Raw genomic sequence first — 7,085 nt, 5'->3', positions numbered from 1 at the left:
ACAGTTACATCACATCCGGACAGTGGTAGTTCTGTTTTCTATCTTTTTTTAATCTATGCCTCTGTTTTATTTCAACTAACATGGGATACATTGTATTAAATAAAAGGCATTGAACAGAACCATAGATGCCACTTGACAGCGGGCTGTTCTGTTTTACCCCTTAATGACTTTTTTTTAGAAGTTCAAGTTTGTTCCTGTTCCAACAGTGTTCAAAGATTTTCTGCATGATTTTCGAGTACTTATAAAGTTGAATTAAATTGTACTTATTCTTAACTTTCACATGCATTGTGTTCACAGAAACCTTGCTCAGATCTTGTGCCCTGGGCCTTGGGCAAGTCTTGGTGTGGATGATGTCCAGGTTAGATTTGTTAAAATTATTCTACTGAAGAGTATGATGTAATTGTCATTTTTGACACTTTTGACTTTTCACACTACAGGGCCTACCAAGACAAGGGTTCTCGAACAACTGTGGGGTGTTTGTTTTGATGGTAAGATACTGGATATACAGTAACATATAGTAGTCCTATTTTTCTGTTTATAATAATGTATACAAATGTATAATGCTTTCAGCATGCTATGCACTCCATTATTGCTCATAGTTTGAGACATGCTGTGATTTATTTATATCCAAAACAACATTCACGGAGGAATATTATTTGTCAATGAACACCATAGCATCACAACAACCTAACATAATATACTATTTCTTTATTTACAGTACGCATTTTACATTGTGGCAAGAGCCCAATTTGATTTCAATGAGGTATGTAGAAATAAGGGTTTCATATTTCAGTTTTTCATTGATATCACTTGTGGATACAAGACTTTTCAGGACATGTGTTGTTGACCCATCTGGTTGTGTGCTTTTTATATTCCAAGACAAACATGCAGCAAATTAGGCACTGGTGGTGCCTAGTTCTCCTCAAAAACGTTCCCATGCCGTATGTTTCTTTAATTTTACAATTTACATTTGCATTCTTGAGACTATTTGTTACACTGTAACCTGACTATATCATTTTTAATGAATGTTTTTAATGTTTGTCTTTCATTCACCAAGGTCTGAACAAGAGAGGTCGCAAGACTGCAAGAGGCGACGGGAGGAAAAGGCAATGCAGGTAGAAGTTGTTGAATCACAAATGATAAAGTCTTGAACCAGTGTGAGTGTTAAACATTTAACCTCTCTTTGTCAAATATATTTCAGGATGAAGAGGTTGTGAGGTTCCACAAAAGAAGCAGGCCATCATTTGAGATGGGGTCATGATGAGTGACCGCTGCTGGGGGGGGAGCTGTTACAATCAGCTGTATTAGGTTCACTAATGCCTCAAAATGTATTAGTTGTCACGATCTGTCTGTGTATTATTTTGTCCTGTCTTGTCTGTTGCTTCTCTGTGTTCAATAAAATTGAAAGTCCTGAATTCAAAGTGTTTCTTAAGTAAAAGAGTATAAGTATTATCAGCTAAATGTACTCGAAGTATCAAAAGTAGAAGTACAGTATGCGGAATGGCTCTGTTCACAGTATTATACAATTTACCATTGATATTATCCTGTCAATTTGTTAATATGATGGCACTTTTTTAATATATTTCTTAAAATACTGCTAGGAAATACAGTACTATATGATTTCATTTATATCACATGTTTTTTATCAGTAAAAAGTGAGTAAATATACAACATTGCCTCTGAAATGCAGTGATTATATTGAAATTAAAAAGGTGTACATTGAAAAGCAAATGAAGGCCCTTTCTTGAAGTCATAACTGAAATAATTGATGCAATTAACATGCCAATAGACATTAAAATATGATTTGAAGGCTGTTAATGTGTTTAATTTGAGTTTTACATTTTTAAATGCCGTTGCCATGGCGACAGATCTCTCGCCATCATCACAGACCTCAAGGTATCATTATATTATCGGTATCATTATATATATATATATATTAATAATATAATATGTTAATATATATATATATATATATATATATATACACTGAACAAAAATATAAACGCAACACTTTTGTTTTTGCTCCCATTTTTCATGAGATGAACTCAAAGATCTAAAAAATGTTCTATATACACAAAATAACGATTCTCTCAAATATTGTTCACAAATCTGAAAAAATCTGTGAAAGTGAGCACTTCTCCTTTGCCGAGATAATCCATCCCACCTCACAGGTGTGGCATATCAAGATGCTGATTAGACAGCATTATTATTGCACAGGTGTGCCTTAGGCTGGCCACAATAAAAGGCCACTCTGAAACGTGCAGTTTTGCTTTATTGGGGGGGTCCGAAAACCAGTCAGTATCTGGTGTGAGGGGTAGGGGCAGGGTTAGGGTTAGGGTAATGTTGTGAATCGAGTGGCCTGTGTTCGTCGTCCATAACATACGCCTGCCCATACCATAACCCAGTGGCGAGCCGTGACTTTTATACCTAGGCCCTCTGAAAAAAAGAAGAGATATTACGTCACAGCGTAAACTTCCGCGGAATATCAAAACAGCGGCCCGGGGAGCAAAATGCATCAATGACAGCGACCCTCTACCACACAAAACAACACCATTTATATAAACACCTATCATGACAGGCTCCCACAGCCAAGTAACAATTGCAAATGAATTAAGTCGGCAGGGCGGCCCACATTGAATATGACTTAGGCCTACCTTTGATGATCAAATCACTTACACACAAAGTCCATCCTCCTGTCCTTTTGGATGAAGCACTTGATGGCGGGTCATACAGCTGATCCTTTGCCACTCCAGTTTATCATTGTAACTCAATCTTGAAAATGACTCGGTTAATAATTTCGCAACGATGTCATCACTATCACTGAAGTGAGCCATCATGAACGAACTTATGCTAATTATAAATCTATCGATCATAAATCTATCGTTTAGATTTATGATTCGAAAATAATAAAAGTAGGGTAGACATGTGGATATTATCCGGCTGAACAAAACGTACATTTATCTAACAGGTTCGTTTTCCACAGACCTTATTTCGAGCTATTTTCCAAAATCCTATGGAGAAATACCATTGCTTTCTGTCGAGGGAATCCGAGCGAAGCTTACTTCCGGGTTCTAGGACGCGTCACTGCACCACTTGCATAGACCATGGATGTATAATAAGAACTGGATACAGCGTGGGAGGCGGGGCCTCATTCATTCCTATGAGAGTTGCATGATGATAAAATGGCCCAACTTTTGAGAGAGTGAAACGTCACAGATTACCCGGCATGCCTGAGAAGTACCCGTATGTGCGCTCAGCGCATGCGCAACTTTAACCAAAATGCTCGTTCACATCAAGCACGTCAATGTGCGTACACGTACTGTAACAGCACCGTGCGTTCATGACAGCATGGTAATGGATTGTTATTATGATGGATTTGATATTAACGAGGCGGCAGTTAGCAGCTAGCAGCTAGCTAGTAATTATGCTAATGTGCACATCAATCGTTATGTACTTATATTACGCTGTAACAGGATCTAGTGATATCCAAGCAACAGAGCTTCATTTAGCATGAAATAATTATTGCACTGTATATATATATATATATATATATTTATAAAACGGACAAGTCAAATCAAGCAATCTGATTGGTTCTTAGCCGTGATATACTGAGCGTATACCACGGGTAGAATTGTAAGTTACTTTTCACAACAAGTCAGTATCCCTCCACGTCTGAGAAAAACAGGATACCAGTTTGCTTTTCATAATGGAACAAGAAAGCAGCGGAGAAGTAACGGGGCAGAAACCCTCCTTTTTACGCAGCGGTCCAGACATAGACATCAAACGGCAAAACATATTCAGTGTGCAGTTCCTTTGGCATTAGGGCAGGGATATCTAGATACTTTCCAAGGTTTGACATAATGAATTGTGCTACTTTTAAAGCAAGCAACGATGTTTTCAAATCTGTAATCAAAGAGTAGCTAAACACTATCGGCCAATCAGATTGCTTGATTTGACTTGTCAGTTTTGTAAATATATTTACATTTCTTCCGTTACGGAACAAACTTACAAAGCATAAGATGGAAACATTTAAGATTAACTTCGACCTCCGGGGAGGTCTTACTATGGAAGAGTGGATTGAGGAGTGCCTATCTCCATACAAAAAAGCACTTAAACGACGACATGCAGAGCTACGTGAAGAGCAGGTAGACCAACTGGAAAAGTACCCCCATTCAAAATCTTTCTGATGCGGGTCTTGAAACAAAGCAGAGCAATTATGACCGTTAGTGGCCACAGGTACGAAAGCTCTCTCTAGAGCTACTGTAAGCCGAATCTCGGGGACCGGAGAAAGTGGAGCAATATTCTCACCACGCCAAGCAACAGCCTAGGACAGGGGTCGGCAACCCGCGGCCCACGGGCCGCATGCGGCCCTTTAAGCCCTATGCTCTGGCTCCCTTGAGTTTAGACAAAAATAAGAAGGAAATAAAATAAAAGTATTTGTAGGACTATTTATATTTTGTTGCATGGTTGAAAATGTTTCGTATCTTGTATTTTGAGGTGATACTGTGACAAATAAATAAAAAACAAAACGGTTTTAATTAGGTCAACTAAAATATGCGTCACATCCTGCTACGGTCCCGCGCGAGCGCCTTTTCTTGGAGGCAAATAACCTGACCCCCGGCTCGATGAGCGAACTATGGATAAATCAAAGAAAAGTACCGGAGGAACACAGGATTTAATTCTGCGTGGACAGAGTTGTATGCTTTCACAGCAAACGATGCTGGTTTACCGGTATGTTTGATATGTAGAGAGAAGTTGTCAACGGTGGTGCAGCCTTTACGTATCGAGGAACAACAAGGGAGAGGAAGACAGCTGACGATCTTCAGTCATAATTCAATGGGGTATGTAATTTATTTCAGAAAACACTTTTTGTTATATTCCATGGAATGCTCTTAACGTCCCGATAGCAATGAATATATTAAATGCTTTGACAATAAATACATACAAAAATTAATCTCTGGACCCCTAGCGCTGTAAAAAGCACGACCAATCATCTGAGCCGGCCCGGCTAAAGTAACTGGATGGCCTAACTGCCTGTCAGCCTTCCATCTGTGCACAAACTTATCTCGTGCCCTCATTGGTCATGTGCGCGTTCGTGTGTGTTGGAGGAGGGACTCTGTAAGAAAGTCTGAAGGAAGAGGCAGATCTTTTCCGGTTGTGTACTTTCAAATTCTAGCGCACTCGAGCTGGTTTCTCCATTCTTACCTACCCTACCTTTAACTCTTTTTAGGGTGCAGCTATATGTTTTATTTATTTCAAAGTGGGCCCATTTTAATAATATTTTTTTTTCCTTCAAATGTGCAGAGGACTCCCCAAGTGCTGTGCTTAATTTATTTTAAAGTAGGCCTGTGTATTATTTTTAATTCTCCTTATAAGAGTTCTTTGTTTCTTATTAGAGGTTAACAGTTTTATATCATGTAATAAATAGCCTAATAAATGCAAAAAAACTTTAGTTTTTGTCTGATATAACAATAAAAAACTATGAAATATGTTTTGCGGCTCCAGACAAAAAAATGTTTTGGAAAAAGGAGCAAAATGGCTCTTTTGGTCAAAAAGGTTGCAGACCCCTGGCCTAGGACAACCTCAACAAGTAACCACGTAAGCCATGCTACTGATGCTGTACAGGTTTTCAGTGGGTGCACAATAAACGGCAACATACAAATGAATGTAAATAAATAGCCAAATAATGGATCAACACTCTCTGTCTAATATGTTCGCTAGCTGTTAGTGTTGTTGCATAGCAACCAGCTTGCACTATGTTTCGCGCAGAAGGCAACGGAGGGACTATTTTATTTTGAACATCATTATTTACTAATAAAAACTATTTAAATTAGAGTGTGTATTTTTTTTCATATTGCCACACTTGGTAACCGTTTTATAAAAGCAATAGCTCACTTCAGGCCGTGGTATATGCTCATTATATCACAGCTAAGGGGCGTGGTTCGGCCCGACGCGAAGCGGAGGGTCGACAACCCTTAGCCCCCTTAGCTGTGATATAATGAGTATATACCACGGCCTGTCGTGAGCTATTGCTTAAATATACACAGTGCAATAAGCTTCTTAGTGCAATAATAAGCTACAGGGACGTTAATCTAACGTCGGTAATATTAACTTTATTTAATACATTAAAAGATGTAATCATACAGCCCATGTAGTATAATATTTTACAAATGATGAATTACAGCAAACATGTGCAATATATCCATTATTACAGCTCCGTGGGATGGCAGTAAGACAATATGGGTCCGTTCTTATTGTGCATCCATGGGTAAAGATAAACTCATGTAGTACTGAACATGTAACATGAACGTGCCGGGCGGCGCGGTCCCGTGGGTGAGATGCGCGTTCATAATGCAGAGGGAAATAACTCTCAGAATAACGTTATTAGCACATTTTTACAACTTGAGGAACGAATGTTTTTAATAAGGGCTATACAAGTGTTCATACTGGGTAGCTTATTTAGTTTAAAACAAATTATCCAACGATTTACAGACCATTCTTTCCCCATGTAAGTCAATGGGGAAAAGTGTTTCCGGGCCTGGCAACCAAACGGAAGTGTAGTACCGCCGTTTGGCCACCACGACTATTTTCATCAGAGTCCGGCGCACTTCCTGGGGGCTTGGCATAGACCCATGGATGTATAATAAGAACTAGATACAGCATGGAAGGCGGGGCCTCATTCATTCCTATGAGAGTTGCTCATTAGTGCATGATGATAAAATGGCCCAACTTTTGAGAGAGTGAAACGTCACAGATTACCCGGCATGCCTGAGAAGTACCCGTATGTGCGCTCATAGCGCATGCGCAACTTTAACCAAAATGCTTGTTCACATCAAGCACGTCAATTTGCGTACACGTAACAGCACCGTGCGTTCATGACAGCATGGTAATGATTTGTTATTATGATGGATTTGATATTAACGAGGCGGAAGTTAGCAGCTAGCGGCTAGCTAGTAATTATGCTAATGTGCACATCAATCGTTATGTACTTATATTACGCTGTAACAGGATCTAGTGATATCCAACAGAGCTTCATTTAGCATGAAAGAGTTATTGCACCGTATATATATATATATATATAACCT

General features: G+C 39.0%; 1 long non-coding RNA gene across 1 annotated transcript; it reads left to right on the top strand.

Annotated features, from left to right (window-relative positions):
- The first annotated feature begins 295 nt into the window (after positions 1 to 295).
- On the top strand, positions 296 to 927 carry LOC139434310 (uncharacterized). The gene is made up of 4 exons (XR_011643670.1): positions 296 to 358; positions 438 to 488; positions 719 to 763; positions 880 to 927. It is a non-coding gene; the product is annotated as an uncharacterized lncRNA (long non-coding RNA).
- Positions 928 to 7,085: the final 6,158 nt, after the last annotated feature.

The sequence above is a fragment of the Pseudochaenichthys georgianus genome, chromosome 8, assembly GCF_902827115.2.
Source record: "Pseudochaenichthys georgianus chromosome 8, fPseGeo1.2, whole genome shotgun sequence".
Taxonomy (NCBI): Eukaryota; Metazoa; Chordata; class Actinopteri; order Perciformes; family Channichthyidae; genus Pseudochaenichthys; species Pseudochaenichthys georgianus.
Note: the sequence above shows the minus strand (reverse complement) of the source record. Positions and strands in the feature narration are given on the sequence as shown.